The 20,464-nt window shown below is 39.3% G+C and overlaps 1 protein-coding gene across 2 annotated transcripts in view; it reads left to right on the forward strand.

Moving 5' to 3' along the window:
- KYNU (kynureninase) overlaps positions 1 to 20,464 on the forward strand; it is a 2,242,792-nt gene that overhangs the window by 1,255,583 nt on the left and 966,745 nt on the right. The window lies entirely within an intron of this gene.

A 20,464-nucleotide genomic window follows, 5' to 3' on the forward strand; every position in this document is an offset into this window, starting at 1 on the left:
AGTGGATGTTCATAGGAGGTTATCAGGTGTGCTAGTATTAAAGGTGGGAGAAGTGAGAGCATAAGTAAGTTATGTTGGAGGACTAATGTTGGGAGTTTGTACATTGTAAGGGTGAATATAAAGTTGTAGTAGAAAGTACAAAGGTAAATGGGTGTGGTAATGTAAGACAAATGGTGTGGTGGGTGAGAAAGTGAGTGGTAGAAGAAAAAGGAGGGAAAAGAGAGGATTGGTTAAGGTAGTCTTGTTGTGATAGGTGAAAAAGGTGAAGAGGTGTGGTTAGGTAGGTATAAGTGTAGGACCCCTGGGGGTGGGTGGGAATTGGGGGTAGGGGAGCGGAGTGAGCCCGTAGGGCGAACGGAGCGGGTACAGACAAAAGGAAGAGAAGTTAGAGAGAAAACTATCAGTAATGCAGGTAGCTACAAATTAGAAGGTAGGACATGAGTGGTAAGGCTGAGATAGTGGAGAAGTCTGAGGAAAATGAGAGCCAGAGGGTAAATGCTGGAAAAGACACAAGATGAGTATGAAGAGGATTAGGCCAAGAGCCTAATAAGTTAGTGGGTTTAAAAAGGTAGAACAGGGAGAGAGGGAGTGATAGATGGATGGGAGAAGGGTGCCACCTAGTGGGCAGTTCTGGTGTTGTATGTAAGTGTGTAAGGGAGCTAAGTAGTGTAAAACAGTGGAAGAAGAGATCTATATTAAGAGAGGGTTAGGGTAGGTGGAAGAGGTGTGTTGGCTGTTGGGTAGATATAGAGTAAAGTTAAAGGCAGCTGGCTGCTCAGGCTCACAGCGGACTTTGGAGCCCTGAGACAAGTAGTAGATGGGGGTCTGTTTTACAAGGTAGGCAGTGCATAACATACTTTTTTCCTTTCTTGATAGAGGGTGCAGAGAAATAGGAGGCTGGTGGATGAGGCCACTGGAATTGGATAGGGTTCTTAAATCCCAAATAGGCAGTAGTAATATCAGGAGCAGGTAAATGTTGAGCTGGGTACTTTGGGGAGAAAGGGAGATAAATGTAGAGGAGAAAACAAAGTTAGCATTCAGCATTTATATAGGCAGTATAAACAAGCAGTAACACATCTAACATTACAAATAGAGACAGTTTAATGTGAGGTAAAGGCATACATCTAGGCAGTCAAAAGCATACATTTAGGCAGTCAAAGCAGGTCTCTAAACACTTTAAGGCAACAGTATTCAGAAGGTACAGTGGAACAAAAATAACAATGCAATGGAACAAAAAATGCAATGAGTAAGGTCAACATTAGAGGGATACAGGCAAGATAGGGTACATGATAATCAGCTAATAGCCCGTAGGTGCAGGTTAAGCAATTTAATGTAGGAGTACCTACTCCCTAGGGAAGTATGTCAGGAATGCAGTACACAAGAATTCCTAAAAAGAGTTTGAGGACAGCACACACTGTAAGCTGTTTAAATAGAGCAGTTTTCAGTATATCAGGTCCAAAAGGCGCTCACCAGATACAGTGAGAGGCAAGTAAATACATCTTTTAAATACATTACGCAGGTAAAAAGTGAATATGACTTTGTGATATGATCAAAATATTGTGGAAATAAGAGATTGGGTGCGTTCAAGCAGGAGTGGTAAAGCAACTGGTACAGGCTTTATACCGGGAAAAAAAGCAGCACAGTACACTTTTGCTTAGCTTTTCCTAGATGCACATTTACTTCTAGTCATATCTGGCTGTGAGCATATAGTAGGGTTTCCCGAGCCATTCAAATAGCTGCGCATTAGTGGCGCAATTGTAAATAGCCGTTTCGGCTTAAAAGCACTACGCACTTTGATACTAACAAATACACATTGTTAAATATCAAGCGCTTTTAGGAAACGTATTTGCCTGCATGGCTGAAAATACAGTAAAACCCAGCTGACTGTTTGTACTTGCTCCACGTGGGTGGCGTAATTGCAAATAGACGTTTTGCCTGTAAAAGCGTTAAGCGTTTTAACTTGGACAAACAACAGTCAAGAAATAGCAGGAAACAGTATATGTTTGCAAAGCTATAATTAGAGTAGAGCGAAGGACTAAATCCACGCACTCATTCCATGAGGATGGTGCAGTTACAGTAGCCTATAAACACACTACCAGAGAGGAGTTAGTCTATCCACAGAGTTAATGGTCTAAAAAGCAGGAACAAATGTTCACATGCTAAAGTCCAGAGAGGGACTGCTCATATTACTACTCGGCTAGCAGGTTTTCCGCTCCGTTTTTGATTAGTAAGTTGGCCAAATTTAAACAAAAAAGGCTAGGTGAGCGGAAAAAAGTGCTACAGCCTTAAGCAAGTACACCATGATAACACAAACAGAATAGTAGATAAAGGGTTAGGAAACAGCATAGACTTAAGCTTTCACGTGGGTCGCCTAGGTGAAAACTAAATACTGGCATAACAGAAACGAAACAACCAGATACATAAGATTAAGTAAGTGTCAGGGTAAGAGAACAACAGTTTTAAACCTCATAACCTATGCAATCATATAACAAAGTGACAGTAAGGATGTAATCAAGATATGCAGTTACAATATCAGAGCGACTGAAATGCACCTTAAAACACTAAGCACAGTGACAGAAACAGAGCGTTTTATGCAAAGCAGAAAAACATTCAGACCACAGTATTCATTTTAAACTAATCGACAACCATTTAAAACACACTACATAACACTGTAGTTAGCCACATATTAAGACCACTAGTACCACTTACCAGGGGCAAAGACGTCAGGGCAGAGTGGACAGCAGCCAAGGACCTTCGAAGGGAAACTAAAAAAGAGATGGCGTCTCACAGGGGAAGGGGTATAACAGGGGAAGGGGTATAAATAACTTCCCAGGAGACTTGAGGCAGCAGGAAAAGGGAAAAAAGGTGTGCAATAGATACAGCTGGGCAGAGCAAGTAATTAAGCCACTACTGTAGAGGTTAACTGGCTATACAAACAACCGCAGGTACAGAGGAGAAGCAAGGTAGGAGGAGTAGGTCAGGAAATGGAGTAAAAGGCAGTTACAAGATGAGAGTTCTGTAGATAGAGACAAAAGGAAGAGAAGTTAGAGAGAAAACTATCAGTAATGCAGGTAGCTACAAATTAGAAGGTAGGACATGAGTGGTAAGGCTGAGATAGTGGAGGAGTCTGAGGAAAATGAGAGCCAGAGGGTAAATGCTGGAAAAGACACAAGGTGAGTATGAAGAGGATTAGGCCAAAAGCCTAATAAGTTAGTGGGTTTAAAAAGGTAGAACAGGGAGAGAAGGAGTGATAGATGGATGGGAGAAGGGTGCCACCTATTGGGCAGTTCTGGTGTTGTATGTAAGTGTGTAAGGGAGCTAAGTAGTGTAGAACAGTGGAAGAAGAGATCTATATTAAGAGAGGGTTAGGGTAGGTGGAAGAGGTGTGTTGGCTGTTGGGTAGATATAGAGTAAAGTTAAAGGCAGCTGGCTGCTCAGGCTCACAGCGGACTTTGGAGCCCTGAGACAAGTAGTAGATAGGGGTCTGTTTTACAAGGTAGACTTAGTGCATAACATACCTTTTTCCTTTCTTGATAGAGGGTGCAAAGAAATAGGAGGCTGGTGGATGAGGCCACTGGAATTGGATAGGGTTCTTAAATCCCAAACAGGCAGTAGTAATATCAGGAGCAGGTAAATGTTGAGCTGGGTATTTTTTCCTTTCTTGATAGAGGGTGCAGATAAATAAGAGGCTGGTGGATGAGGCCACTGGAATTGGACAGGGTTCTTAAATCCCAAATAGGCAGTAGTAATATCAGGAGCAGGTAAATGTTGAGCTGGGTACAGGGGTAAAGACACCAGGGCAGAGCGGACAGCAGCCAGGGACCTTCGAAGGGAAACTAAAAAAAGATAATGCCCATCTTAGTAAGTTTATCTATGATTCCAGAGTGGGGCATGATGTTGAAGGCATTGGAAAGGTCCAGATTAGCTGTGTGGACCACCTTACCCTTGTCCACGGCTCTGCAGACTGATTTGAAGAAGTCAGTCAGATTCAGGAGACAAGATCGGCCCTTCATGAACCAAAACTGCATGGGGTCCAGTGTTTGAAGGTCACCAATGTCTTTGTTTATAAGTTTCATGATAATATGTTCCATGGCCTTGCAGATCAGGCTGGTCAGACTGTTGGGACAGTAGTTCCCGGGATCCAAATTCGATCCCCCTTGTGGAGTGGGATAACTGTAGCTGTACGCCACTCAGTGGGCATGAAGCCTGAGGTGAGGCTATGATTAAACATGACACTTAGGTGAGGTGCCAGTTCATTTTCTAGTTCATGTAGTACACAGCCTGGGATGTCGTCTGGTCCCATGGATGCTGTATTCTTAGCATTGGAGAGTGTGTTTTTTGCCTGTGTGGCCATTATTACCAGAATTTGGAAATCTTTCGGTAGTGAGATGGGCCCTTTAGGGGGTGAAGTTTGCACTGAATCGATCTGCCAAGATATTGGCACTATCCCTGGGATCAGTATATTTAATGCCATTCTGTTATAGCTCAGAGCAGATCTGAGCATTGCCATTTAGATTCTTGACATAGCTATAGAATGCCTTGTGGTTGTCTTTGAAATCTCTGGCAATTTTATTTTCGTAACTAGCTTTGGAGGATTTTATGAGGGATCTGAGCTTCTTACTGAGGCTGGTAAGGGAGTTTGTTGCATCCTGGGATTTTCCTCTTCTCTGCAACAATTTCTTCCTTTTGTTGTTACATTTGTTTATGGCAAGGGGCCACCAGATTGGCTTCCTTTTATTGGAGGAGAGCATCTTGGTTCTACTGGGGATGGCAAGATTCATGCACAAATGGATATGCTCGTACAGTGCCTTAGTGTAGGATTCAGCAGTCAAACTTTCAGTTCCCTTCTGCATGGGTGTCATGAAGTTTGTCAATTATGACTTGTGTAGCAGGAATCTGGCTTTGTATAAGTTTTTTTTACGGAGGTTTCCTTACTGGGGGGTGGGATGTGGATGTCAAGGGTGATTAGCTTATGGTCTGACCTGACCAATGAGGGGGTGACCATAGGTGTGGAGCACTGATTTCCCATGCTGGTAATGACCAGGTCTAGGAGCCCCTGGTGGGACTAAGGATTAGTTGATCCAGGTGTTGGAATTTATGAATTCCAAGAACCTTTGGGAAAAGGTGTTGGTACATGAGTAGTTTTCCCAGTTAATGGCAGGGTAGTTGAAATCACCCAGTATTAGGGTGTTTGGTTGTATCTTAATATTTTCCAGTATGTTTAGAAAGGTGTAATGAGAATCTTGGTGCATGGTGGGGGATCTGTAGCAAGCTACAATTTGGATTGCAGTCTTGTTAGTTGTACCTCAAGAATTTCAGGTGCATTGTGTTGGGCAACTAGCCTGGTGTTGTGAATATCCTTGATGAATATGGGCACTCATCCACCATTAGTGTTTCGGTCCTAGTTTGGTGGCCAAAATGTGTGGTAGGAGTTGTAGCCTAGTATTGCAGGGGTGCATTCTGGAGCCTTGAACCAGGTCTCAGTTACTGCACAGATACCGACGTTCTCCATTTTTAGGAGTGCCTCGAGAGAGTGCATTTTGAGGTTTAGACTTCAAGCATTGAGTAGCATTACCTTCAAATTTTGCATGCTTGCACCTGTTACGGTGGTGGTTTTGTCGTTTGTACTTTGCCCAAAAAAGGCACTATAGGGGTGGCAAGAGCCTTAACCAGTAACCTGAAACCCAGGGGAGACAGGTGCAGACCATCTCTGGCAAAGCATCGTGGTCTGTCGATCATGTCGTCCCAGGCAGACAGATACTGGATCCCCTTTGAATGACACCAGAAGCTTAGCCAATTGTTGAAGTCAGTCATTTTGTCCTTATACTGTGGTATCATTCTGGGTGAAGGCAGGATGCTACTCAGGGCTAAGGTCATACCTGCCTGGGCCACATGACCTGAGAGCTTTTCCATGTTTCTTTTCATGTAGTCCAGGGAGGTACATCTCAAGTCATTCACTCCAACATGGACAATGGCAGAGTCATATTTGTACTTGTTGTGGAGTGACTTGAATGCATGCGTTATGTGATGGATCCTGGCACCTGACAGGCAGCTGACTGTAATTTTCTCCTTGTTCAGCCTGGTGAGTAGGACATCAGTGTGCCTTACTATAGTGATACCTATGACTAAAGTTTTGGATACATTGTCTTGCCTTAGGGGCTGTTGTTGGGTGGCACACTGGTGTTGTGAGCTATGTGACACTTTGGTTGTGATTGGCATTTGTTTGCATTTCAGCTTCGGAAGTTCTTGTTGCTTGGGCAAGTTAATGTTAAGGGCTTCCACATATGTGGGTTTAGTGTTGCTATGTGTGGGTGTTGGTGGTGTGGGTTTAGAAGGGCTATGTGTTGCTTGAGGTGTAGTGTGGGTGTTAACCTTCTCCTCTTGTCTGTCTAGCACAATCTTGGGTGGAGAGAGCTTTGCTTCCAGTTTGGCTATGTAAGTGCATCTCTTGCAGGTTGTAGTGTTGGGTGGTAGGAGGAGAGAGTTGTTTGTGTACATGAGGCAATTGCTGCAATCCCCCAGTATGGCCAGATTCACCAGGTGGACAGGAGAAACCACCGGAAGCTGACCCTTGGGCATGCCTGGTTTGGTGCTTTTTTTGGTAAAGTACAAGAGCTGTTTTCCCTTACCTCAGCAAGGTACTTTGCAGTTATAGGCTGTTTAGTGCCTACAATTAATTTCTCTTTATTAACAAGGATAGTTGAGTGCTTGTATCAGTTTAAGACTTCCTAGTGCTTTCCAGCAGGTTTTAAAGCAAGTGCTAGTCACAGGGATGCTTAAAGGTAAGATGAAAAAAATGGTTTATCCTAAACACTGCAGTGTGCACTAGAGGAGTTAGATGTGAAAGTAGGTAACTTAAGTTTTACCTGTCTAAAAAGATAGGTTTTAGTGGAGAGGCACTATTTTAAGAACAGCAAGATAGATTGAAAGGGGGTGGTCACTTTTTTTTATTCTGGTACTATGAAATACAGTAGGATGGCCAATAAATGTAAATAGTTGAAGGGGAATGATTTCACAAAATGATAATTTTGTGCTTACTCACACAAGCCAGTAAAAACTGAGAGGAAATGAGATATATGGTCAAATTAACATAAGAACACTACAATAACCAGGTGGGAGGGTTCTCCGTTGCTCTTTTTAAAGCTGTCTCGCTATGTTAAATCCATTTAACATAGCAAAACAGTTTGTAAAAAGCAACAGAGATTCCTGTTGCTTTTTTTTAAAGCTGTCTTGCTATGTTAAACCCATTTAACATAGTGAGACAGTTTTGAAAAAAACAATGGAGATCTTGCTTTCTCTGTTGCTTTTTCCCACAGCTCTGATGTACTGCATAGGCATACGCATACGCAGTACATCAGAACTGCCGCAGAATACCAGACAGCTGCGGAAGGGCAGCAAGGGGGGATTATACAATGCCATTATTTAAGAAAAGTAATTATTTTTTTCTTAAATAATGTCATTAGATATAATAACCACGCCTGGGTTTGGGTAATGCTGGATTTACCCATGGTTGGCTTTGTCTGGCCACTCAGGCTTCGCCCTCGTGACCAAACAGCACCAACCATGGGTAAATCCAGCATTACCCACACCCAGGCGTGGGTTATTGCTATAATATTTATCAATCTTTTAGTGTCTTCTGTGATGTTAGCCCATGTTTTAAGCAGATTATTTTTAGCCAAGATATTTGAGATTGTAGATGACTTTTATTTCATTTTTGGGGAAATAGAATTCCTTGTGTCCTAAAGTATTCAAAGGGAATATGATTGATTTGTTTGGGTTAATGGCATAATTAGATATTTTTGAAAATTTTTCAATGGAGTTTAAGATATTGTTTAAATCAGTATTAGGGAATTTGAAGTAAATATTAAGGTCATCAGCGAAAGCCGTATACTTTATTGGGATTTTTGAAATAATCATAAAACGGTAATAAGTTCTTTGTGATATTTTAAGGAGGAGAGTGTTAATGTATATATTGAACAGGTATGGTGATAGTGGGCATCCTTGGCTTGTACCATTAATAATTTGAATAGGTTTTGAATGCTTTTTATTTATAGATAGTGTTGTCATACCATTGTTGTATAAGGCCCTCGCCATGTTTATGTATTCATCAGGAATGCTAAATGTTTTGAGTATCTTGAATAGAAAATCAAGGTTTACTCTGCCAAAAGCTTTAGATGCATCTACTGATAATGCATTGCTAGGACATTTATCATTTGCTTTTAAACTGATGATTGAATCAATGGTGAGTGTGTTGTCCCATACCTGTCTGTTATTCATAAAGCCTAGTTGTTCAGAAGATATAATGAAAGTTAGAACTTTTTTGATTCTGCTAGCTAAGACTGTTTAAAGAATTTTGCTATCAATATTTATGAGTGCTTTCAGTCTGTAGTTGTTTGGATTTAGTGCATTTGAGGTGAGTTTCAGCATGATCATAGTTTTTGAGTTGTTGATATACAGGTCCTTGATTCCATTCTTTATGTATTTGTATACTTTCAATAATATTGGAGATATTTGTTTCTTAAAAGTCTTATATAACTCCGCCACATACCCGTCTGGCCCTGGTGATTTACCTGGTTTCATCTTATTTGCAGCAGATATGATTTCCTCTACATTTATACGGGCTTGAAGATTATTTATTTGTGTTTTGTTTATTACTGGAAATTGCAATTCTTCAGTGAATTGATGGAATCCATTGTACTGGTCGTGCAGGCCATATAGTTTTTGATAAATGTCTTCAAAAGCCATTATAATCTCTTTGTCTGTATCTGGGGTTTTGTTATTGTAATTTAGTTGCTTTATTTTGGTAGCGGAAATTTTTATGTTTATGATTCTTGCCAATGTTCTTGAAGGGGATTGAGCCCATTCTGCACACTTATGGAGAAGTTTAATTTCAATGAAAGAGTAATGTTGTGTTTGAATTTTATGTAATTGTCCTTGTAGGGCAATCATTTGACTTTCAAGTTCTGGTGAGTGTTTCATTTGTAATTCTAACTCTATACTTTTTAATTTTGATTCTGTTGTTGTAACTTTTACCTTGTTTAATTTTTTACAGCGAGCGGCTTTTTGGATTAATATTTGCCTAATGATGGCTTTTGACGCTTCCCATTGAATATCATATGGTATATCTGTTACCTCTAGGTTATTTTTACCTTGGGTAAGAATGTCAATGATTTCCTGTGAGACTTCTTTTTCCTTTAATAAGTTAATATTTAAAGCCCAGTTTGCTGGTCTTTGGGATCTTTGTGTGGAGCTATCCATCTTTATTGTGATGTTTATTCTTGCATGGTCTGATATTGTTCTAGGTATGCTATTGTAGGCAACTTCTTTATTTAGTAGAGTTTCAGATATTAAAAATATGTCAAATCTGGACCAAGACTTGCAGTATGGTGAAAAATAAGTGAATTTGCTAGTTGATAGATTATTTCTATAGTTTTCAGAAGGGTCAGCTAGCTTGACATCTTCTATTATTTCAGCTATTAATGTAGTAAGTTGTACAGATTGCTTATTTTCTTTATTTGTTTTATCTAGTTCTGGATTAATTATCATATTCCAGTTACCTCCTATGATAGGAAAATTCTCTAGAATTTTGTATATCTCGTATAGGTTAATTGATGCAAACACGGGGCATATACATTTAAAACTAAGAAAGGTATTTTAAACATAGGCATTTCACAAGTAGAATAACACCATCTACCATTTGGGTCATGACTACTCTTCATTATAGTGCCATCAAAGGATTTTTTTTAACTATTGTAGCAACTCTCCTATAAGCTGTGCTGTCACCAGCAGCAACAATATGTTTCACCTATTTTTTTGTTTCTTTCTTCTATTGTTCTTTTAACATATGTGTTTCTTGAATGAAAGTTTTATCTGCCTTGGATTTGAAAATTAAATGCATTGCTAGATTCTTCTTTTTCTTATTTTGTATGCCCCTTACATTCCATGAATCTACAGAAGCCATCTAAGAGATTTATCAAAAGAATGATGATTTGTTGAGCTAATATATATATATATATATATATATATATATATATATATATATATATATATATATATATATATATAGGGACATACTTAACTTTAAAATTTTCTTAGAGTTTTTGGTGCAGGTCAATGATATTAATATGTGTGACATCACTCCTTTTCAGACCCCCCCCCCATGCTTACTCATGCTAACCCACTAAATGAAAAAGAGATAAATAGAGCATTTATAACTATATTACAAAAGGTTTTTGTCATTCTAAGTCCCAGCAAAATTACAGCAACACACATAACAGCTTGTCAAAAACCAATACATAAGCAGTAGCAAAAAATATGGTTATCACTGACCCTTTCTTTGCTTGAAAATGTTTTTCTTGAACATTTTGTAGAATGCTTTTAACTAAATTTAAAATAACCAACTTTGTAAGAAACCTTTAAATAGTGCATTTCAAAAAGCATACCATAATATTTCTATCTTACTCACAAAGTAAATAAACAGAAAAAACACAATTACATGAACATATTGAAAATGACTTGCTTATAGTATTTGTCAGTTTCTTTTGCATGCTCCTCATTTTGATGTATTTCAAACACAGTCCTTCTTTTAGTATACAACAGTTCTTGCTTGTTGGGTCAATATTTACAGTAAGGATCAGTGATAGTCCTGTTTATCCATTTGTTATATATGTATGAAGCTCATATAAAGCTAATAACCATAGTATTGATCAGACAGTACTAGCTATAGCCTCTCATAGTCTCTGCATTTCTAGATTGGTTACTTGTAGTTTGTAGATGCATACTTATTTAAGAAATATAATAATAAAAAAGCGCAAAACAAAACCGACTCAACTTCATAATTTATAAGGAATGATAAGGATTATTTATTTGTCACTACTACAGCATCTGCTACAGCAACCGACACAGGAGATTATTTATTTATCCAGTTTGTAATTATTTAAACATTATATTTTAAAAGTGTATATGGAATGCTGCACTTTCATTTTAAGCTGGATTTACCTTCCAATCGCCGTTTGTGTGAAATTCTTCAGATTTTCTATCTTTAGGGTACAGTTCCAAAGGTTTCGGATATGTAGAAGCCTTACTTTCATTTTCGTTGGCAAACATAGGTTTTCAGAGATGTTTTGGCCTTAGAGGGATGTCGTAGATGTTCCTTTGATCTCAGTTTGCTTACTTTTGAGGTCACAGGGGATTGTAGGAGTTCGTAGTTCTTTCGCAGCAGAGTGAAGATGCTCCTAGACCTGGATTTAGAACGTTTAAACTGGATGCAGGGGATTTAAGTACAAAGAATGTAATTTAAGTACTTTACCTTGTCACTTGGTTCATTTTAGCAGATATAGGTGTTTTAGAAGGTTAGGATCTTTGTATTAGATATATTTTTAGTGAAAAGCACAGTTCTTCATGTTAATTTATTTGGTAATTCTTTAAAGGCTTTAAGAAAAGTTATTTTAGCTTCTTCGTTGTTTTTTGCTGCATAATTTAAGCCATTGTATTGAAATTGAAGAGTTGCTGGATATTTCATTTGAAATCTTATATTTTTGCTTATTAGGTAAGTGCAGTAAGGTGATAGAACTTGTCTTAGTTGTTGATTTGTAGAGGCAGGTCCTGAACAAAAGTTATCTTGCACCCATTCCATATGATGTATTTTCTTTTTTCTTTCTTTTTTTTTTTTGCAGCTTAAATTATTGCTTGAGCATGTGCAACATTTAGAATACTTGCATATATTTGTCTAGGGGCATCTAGGGTTTGAGATTTCCTTAAATCTCTGTGTATTTTTTCTATAACAATTATTTGAGCTAGTTCTTTGTTTTCAAGAAAAAGATCAAACATTTCTTTTTCCATAGTAGTTAGCTGTGATTGTTCATACTTTTCTGGGATGCCTCTGATCAATACATTATTTCTTCTTGTTCTAGCTTCTAGATCAATCAGTTTTTGTTCTGTTCCTTTGACTGAGCTTTCAACAATGGTAGTAGCTTTCTGTATTTCTTCTATCTTTGTCTCATTGCTCAGTATTCTGGCTTCATTCTTATCTAGTCTGGTCATTATTTGATCTAAGTTGCTTCCAAATGCTGTGAGTTTTGAAGAAAAAGATTGTTTTTCTGTTTGCATAGGTATCAAGGCTGCTTTTAATTCATCCATGTTAAAGGATTGTTCATTTTTTGGTTTCAGATGATGCTTTAAAGCTTCAGCTTGTATCTTAGTCATTTTCTGTCTCTTCGTGCTAGTTTCTTTCTCAGGAGATGCAGTTCGAGATATTCTTGTCTTTGAAGTGTGTGTTTCCATTTGTTCCATTATTCGTTTGCTGCGCTTGTTTATTTTCATCCTAGATCTTTGGGTCTAGCTGTATTCAAACAATGTATATCTTCTTGGATTTCTAAAGCCATTTCCTTTTGTTGCGCCTTTCAAGGCAAGAGCCTTCCTGTTTCAGTCAAGGCTCATACTAGTACAGCGGTGGCGTCTTCTGGTGCTTTTTGCAAGGGTTTAGGTGCTAATTCTATTCTGGAAGCAGCTACCTGGTCTTCTGTGCATACCTCTACTAAACACTACAAGTTGGATGGTATCTCTAGAGCTAGGGCCAGTTTTGCTAGTGCCGTTCTCCATGGCTTCTTAGGGGACTCTTCTTCTCCTTCCCCCTCCCAAGTTTCCTCTTGAGCTTTGGCACTCTCACAAATGTTACAAATACTGCAGCAGTGAATGTAAGGACATAGTACAGTCATGTAAATCTTACCATAACAGTAGATGTCCTTGCCTTCACTGCTGCAGTAGTCACTCCATCCTTCCTTGCTACTTGTCCTTTCCTTCCTAGATGTACAGGTTTCATCTTGGGTTCCTTGGACTGGTGTTCCTACTAGGGCTATCAGTTCTGTTTATGGTAAGCTTGAACATCACCTTTATGCCACATGGTACACACGCTTGAGTGATATTCAGGCATACTATTAAATGCAATAGAAAGTCTTCGGTAGAATGACTGGATGACAGACTTCAATGGCAGGGAATCCTGAATGTTACGAATAATGCAGCAGTGAGGGAAAGGACATTTACCATTATGGTAAGATTTTACACAACTGTATTTTACTGCACTGTTACATAATTCATTTGTTTTACACACTCAATTAACAAAATAGACACAATAGTTGCATTTTTCACAGACACACACACACACACACACACACACACACACACACACACACACACACACACACACACACACACACACAGACACACACACACACACACACACACACACACACACACACATGTGACTCAAACATTTATTGAAGCTGCTAGCACCAGCCATAAGGCTTTTGCTAGAAAGGCCCTTCTTCCAAGAAATAACTATTTGCAGTTCAGGGACATGTGAGCCACAATGATGTAAGACCTCATTATCGGCTAATTTGCATGTCTCTGAATGACATTTACTACTGCCATGTGCAAATCAGTAATGAGTAGTAACATGCTGCTTCTGTGGGCAGCGGTATTCCCTCACAATCACTTTTTCACACTCACAAGTACATAAACCTGAACACACACACACGCACGCACACACACATGTGTGCACACACACACACACACACACACACACACACACACACACACACACACACACACACACACACACACACACACACACACACACCAGTCCCTGTACCTGTCCCTACTCTATTTGCCCTTCCATAGTTCGCCTCACCCCTTAATAGTTATAATGCCATTGTGGTAACCATCTTTTAGGCCCTGGTGGTTTAGTGTATCCCCTACCCTGTAATACCATTGCATCACTTTAAAGAGAAGCCTGGTGACTAATGCAACCCCAAATCCCAGTCCCCATGCTACCACTGAGGCCATTATGGCACTTCATCAGTAATGCCTGATGTCTAGTAGTCCCCCCCCACCACATCAGTGTTAGGAGGTTGAACACAGCCAAGACTGTGACATGATAGATGACCATGTAGATGCCTTCCTGATTACAATTTCAAGGAGAAAACACATGGCTAATATGCATATCCATCTCTCCCTAGAATGCCTCATTGGTGCTCAGTATGGTCGTGGGGCGGGGCCAGCCTTTCATGGTGCTGTGTATCTTCATGTCAGAGTATTATGCTGCACCATGTAAGGGCAATTGCACAATCAGGAAAAGGTACTGTGACATTTACGAAAAGTGTATGTCACAGTAATTTAATGAATCACCCCCCCAGGTATTTACTCAAGAAATGGTTTGCATTTATATCCACTGCAATGCCTCTTCAATATCATGGATTATATCAGCCTTTATGAAATAAACAGACACATTTATGAGAATTTCTAAAAAAGTGTCAAAATTAGATTTTTTAGTATTTTAACTACTTAAAATAATTTTTGTCATACACTTTATTAAAGCTTGCTTTGTGCTGTGTTTGCATTACAAATAACCTCTTGAAGGTAAGGTCCTTATGGGGTTACAGTATTTGCATTACTATGGTAGTACATAGACATGCTAATTATGCTTTGAAAAATTGCAGTTATACAATACTTTGTTATGTGACACAGACATAACAGCATTCAGTGGTGCTTAGCGAAAATTGGTTATGCTCATTTAAAGATGACACGATCAGGACTCATTCTACAGCACACACAGTGGCCATCACAAAATGGACTTAGAAGTGCTTTAACATCTCTAAAATCTGTAAGCCAGTCTGTGTTACCACACAAACAAAGTGTAACAAAGTAAAGTTGAGTGGATCAAAACAGTTGCCCAATTTCTATACATGCTTTGCCTTTATAAAGAATATCATTTAAATATGTACCACTATAATTTCAAGTAATTTAATAATTTATCAAACTTAGTGTAATACTTCATTTCAAGTAAGATGTTTATTAAAATAGTTTATTAATATTCTCTCCTGGAAAAATTAGATTATCACACAGCCTTACCTGTCAACTGTCCAGATTTTTGCAGAATGTCCAGATTTTTGTCTCATATTCTGTGTCTGTTCCTCATAACATTTTGGTTTTCTTGCAAATCACTAGCAAATCATTAAGAATTAAAGTCAGAAAATAATCACAGACATTTACATTTCAGACTTCATACTCTTCTTAAAAGTCAAGTTAATGCAAAATCTGTTATTTTTATCAACTTTCTAAGTTTGTAAAATTAAATATTTAAAAATTGTCCCTAGTTGTGGGGCTTTTGCCCCCATTATACATGGCTTTCTCCAGATTTCTTGCAATTAGATGTTGATGGGTATGACAGCTAGTTAATCTTTGCTTGAATTTATAATGATATCCTGTAGAATGGGTTTGCATAGGTTTGGAAATTAATTTATTACCAAAGGAACAACTTTCTGTAAGGAAGTGTAGAACTTGAGAAAGTTTTTAGTGGCTGTGACCATTTAAATTAGCTTAGAAAGGCGGAAAGCAAGATTTTTTTTTGAAAAGATAAGGCAAAAACAGTAAAAAGTACACTTCAAACAACTTTAAACAACTACAAGCGATCAGAAAAGGCTATCACACTTTAGTGTGTAGCCTACAGCAGTTAAACAATTTGTTTAAACAAACAAAATTTTAAAACTGCAGGCAGTCAAATAAGTACAATATGTGAAAAAAACAAACTTTTAAATCACAATAAATGCTGGAAAAATCAGCGTTTAGGTGGAAAACAGTTAAGTACAGCAAGAAAATACAGAAAACTGATACTCAATCACTCCAAAGTCTCTCTTTTAGGCTAGAAGGCTTGTATCAGTTTAAGGCTTTCTAGTGCTTTCCAGTAGGTTAGTTACAGGAAAGATGGGAAACAAGTGCAGATGTGGTCGTTTAAACCAGAAAGTTAAAAAAGTTGAACAACTTCCCGAATGATCAATAAACTACAATTCTTGGGCCAAGAACCATTCCTCTTGTGGTAGACAGGCTACCTAGTACTTACCACTCCCACTGATAAGCTAGAAGGCTGCACTCCAACACAAAGGCTTGGGGGGGCTCAGAAGCTTACAAACAGTCCTGGATACAGCAACTCTGTATCTGGACTAGGCTAGTAACAGGAAAGGTGGGAAACAGCGCAAGTGCAGCTTTTAAACCAGAAAGTTGAAAAAGATGGGAAAAAACTGCGCAAACGGCCAGTGGCTACAATTTCTGGGCCAGGAACCACTCCTCTTGTGGTAGATAGGCTACCTAATGCTTACCACTCCCACTGATAAGCTAGAAGGCTTTCCTCCAACACAGAAAGGCTTGGGGGGGAGGCTCAGAAGCGTAAAAAGAATCCTGGATGCAGCAAATCTGTACCTGGACTACACTAGTTACCGGAAAGGTGGGGAACAAGCGCAAATGCAGGCTTTTAAGCCAGCAAGTTGAAAGAGATGGAAAACTGCCTAAATGGCCAATAAACTACAATTTATGGGCCAAAACCCACTCTTCCCGTGATAGATAGGCTACCTGATGCTTACCACTCCCACTGATAAGCTAGAAGGCTTCCCTCCAACACAGAAAGGCTTGGGGGGGGGCTCAGAAGCTTACAAAGAGTCCTGGATACAGCAAATCTGTACCTGGACTAGACTAGTAACAGGAAAGGCAGGAAACAAGCATAAACACAGGCTTTTGAATCATAAGGTTGAAAGAGATGGAACAGCTTCCCAAAAGGCCAACAAACTATAATTACTGGGCCAGAAACCTCTCCTCCTGTGGTAGATAGGCTATCTAGTGCTTACCACTCCCACTGATAAGCTAGAAGGCGTCCCTCCAATAAAGAAAGGCTTGGGGGACTCAGGAGCTTACAAACAGTCCTGGATACAGCAAGTCTGTATCTGGACTAGACAAGTTACAGAAAAGGCAGGAAACAAGCTAGGAATATTTTTTTTTTACAGAAAAGCAGCTAAAACAGCAGTAAATACAATTCAAATGCAGTGCAGGCTAGCACACGTGTATCAATATTATGGCAAATACAGTTTAATTAAATGTAATTAAATTAACAAATGACTAAAAAACAAGTGCAGAAGGCATTAAATTAGAAGGCTACTAACAAGCAGTAATAAGTGCAGAGTAAGAACAACTGAACAGATAGCATGCAGAACAGCATCTAAGATAGTTACAGTAAGAGCAGCTGAATATATATATATATATATATATATATATATATATATATGTATATATATATATATATATATATATATATATATATATATATATATATAATTTATTATTTATTTATTTATTTATTTATTTTGAGGGAGGGAACACAGCAGGATTAAGAGGCTACAGGGGTTGTCCTTCTCAAATGCCCTCTTTGTACAAAGTAGGAGTGCCTGAAATCAGAATAGAATCTCACTGCACTCAGTTGAGTGAGCAAATGAGATAGGCCCAGAAGGAGTATCCAAATACAAACTTACAAGAGGGGCGGGCAGTTTCAAAGCCATCAAGATTAACACCAAGACAAGAACAGGGAGGGTTGCTGGGAGAAACACAGTGGAGACAACAAGAGACAGAAACAATACAGCACCACTATGAATAATAGGCAAGTGTATAAATATAGCACAGTGCAAATTAAGTTGCAAAAAGTGTACTTATCAGTTTGGAATATATTCCAATTCTGTAGCTCACAGCAAATCTATCAGCTTTCCAGCAGTTCACAGAAATGCAGTCTGTATTGGAATTACAGCAATGAGATACACCTCAGGCAATGACTAACAGCTAGGATGCGAGCTGGCTCAACAACCCCCTCCCTGAAACTAGCTTGAGCTACCCTGAGAAAAAAACACAGTGGAGACAACAAGAGACAGAAACAATACAGCACCACTATAAATAATAGGAAAGTGTATAAATACAGCAAAGTACAAATTAAGTTGCAAAAAGTGTACTTATCAGTTTGGAATAGATTCCAATTCTGCAGCTCACAGCAAATCTATTAGCTTTCCAGCAGTTCACAGAAATGCAGTCTGTATTGGAATTACAGCAAGATGCAGAATCCTTTACAATTTCACTCTATGAGCACCTAAAAGGATGCATGGATCATGCCATCCCTAGCAAAACCAAGACTCACTCCCCTAAGAGAAGGAAACCAGTCTGGTGGACCCCTGCCATAAACAGGTTATACAACAGAAGGAGGAAACTAGTTCAGAAAAAAAGCAAATCCCAAGAAGGAAAGACATCCCTGATCAGTATTAGTAAGAAACTAAGGTCCCTCATAAAATCATCCAAGGCTAACTTTGAAAGAAAAATAGCCAAGGATTTGAAAGATAACCACAAAGCCTTCTTTAGCTATGTCAAGAATCTAAGTGGCAACTCGCAGATATGCTCTGAGTTAGTGCAAAATAGCACAAAATATACTGAACCTACTAATATTGCCAACATCCTGGCAGATAGATTCAGTGCAAACTTCACCTCCTTCTCACCTTCAAAAGGGCCCACAACAATACTTGGAAAAGTGTAGTATTCCAGAAATTACAGAAGCACAGGTGAAAACAGGTTGGGAGGGTGGCCTAATGGTTAAGGTGTTTGCCTTACAAACACAAGATGCAAGGTTTGAGTCTCACAAGGGATAATTGGCTAGGCTTAAAATGGCTCGCAAGGGCAGTTAGCTTAGTACTAATCTATGAACCTATGAATCTATGAACCTATGAAAAGCCAAAAACATAGCATCAATAAGGCCAGATGGTGTCCCAGGCTGCGTCTTGCATGAACTACAGAACGAACTAACCCCCCCACCTAAACACGCTGTTCAACCTCAGCCTCTCCACAGGCTAAGTGCCCATAGAATGGCACACAGCAATGGTTATTCCGCTCCACAAAGGAGGGGCCACAACTGACCCTGATAACTATCGCCCCATAAGCCTGACTAGCCTGGTTTGCAAGGCTATGGAACGCATCATCATGGAACTCATTAACAAAGTCATTGGGAACCTACAAGCACTTGGCCCGGCCCAGTTTGGCTTTGTTAAGGGCAGATCATGCCTACTAAACCTGGTTGACTTCTTCGAGACAGTCATCAAGGCCATTGACGAGGGAAACGTGGTTCACACAGCCTACCTTGATCTCGCCAAGGTGTTCGACACCATTCCTCACTTGGGTATTATAGAAAAACTCACCAGCCTGAACATAAACCCCTACGTCACAAGATGGGTTGCCAACTGGCTTACAGACAGAACTCACACAGTAAGAATAGCAGGCTTCAGGTCCTACTCTAAACCAATCACAAGTGGTGTCCCGTAAGGCTCGGTTCTGGGACCCCTACTGTTCAGCATATATTTCTCAGAAGTACAGGCAAACACAGGAGGACTATGGCTAACCAAGTTTGACAATGACTGCAAACTGGGAGCCATAATGGATTCTTCAGCTGACACGGACATCCTTCAAAAAGGCCTTACTGAGACAGACACCTGGTGTCAAAGTTATGGCCTCAAGCTAAATGCCAAAAAATGCATAGTCATCCCATTTGGGAAAAACAAAACACCCACGAATTACCGCATAGGTGGCAGCCCCCTTAATACAAAAGAAGTAATAAGAGATCTGGGGACCCAGGTAGATAGTAATCTCTCCTTTGACAATCATATTGCCAAAGTAGTTAGGGAATCCTTCAATGTGGCCCATCTAATTACTAAGGGGTTCGCATCTAGATATAAAGAGGTTATAGTGCCCCTCTACTCGTCACTCAACAAACCATCATAGAGTACAATGCCCCATTTGGGACGTACCTCATAAGACACTTCCAACAGCTAGAAAGACCACAAAAGCACCTTATCAAGAGGATTACTGTCATCAAACATATGTCCTACGCAGCCCGACTGAAAAAAACTCCATCTGTACTCAGTGGCATATCGCTTATTCAGAGGTGATCTCTGCCTGACTTACAAAGCCATGTCCAACTCAGAATTGATGGACATACTCCACCTAAAGAAATCCAAGTCACTGTGAGCCACACGCTCTAGTGAGCTAAACCTTGCCACAACAATAAATAGAACATGCTGGAGGGATAGATTCCTGTCACAGAGACTCCCCATGCTTTGGAACAAAATTCCTAACTACAATAGGCAGAGCCCCTCACTAATGCTCTTCAAGAGAAGCCTTGAAGTGTGGATGGGTAACAGAAAATACACCCCTGGGATGACTTCATTGGGTCTGCTTGACAGAGACTCAGTTAATTAATCAATGGGGCGGTGAAAGCCGACACACTCTGGCTAGGCTTATAAATGCTCTAGGGCAGATAGCCTAGTGCCTACCTATGAACCTATTATTAAGGAAATGGATGAAATAGTCACATTGCAAAATAATCATTTTGACAATGTTATATTTCACAGTCAGGGTTTTAATATTTGTATTGATTAAAAGCCTATATAGTTAAAATCTGCAAAACTTTGCAAACTGACTAATAAACATCCAAAAGATGTTGCTAAATATTGTTTTTCATCTTAAAAGTCCTGATTCTATAATATGATAGTGTTGGGCTGCATCTATTTCTAACTTGTCACACTATCTAAGGCCATTTTTTTTTATTTGTTTCAAGAGG

This window comes from Protopterus annectens, chromosome 6.part0 (genome assembly GCF_019279795.1).
Source record: "Protopterus annectens isolate FY-2018-M chromosome 6.part0, PAN1.0, whole genome shotgun sequence".
Classification (NCBI taxonomy): Eukaryota; Metazoa; Chordata; order Ceratodontiformes; family Protopteridae; genus Protopterus; species Protopterus annectens.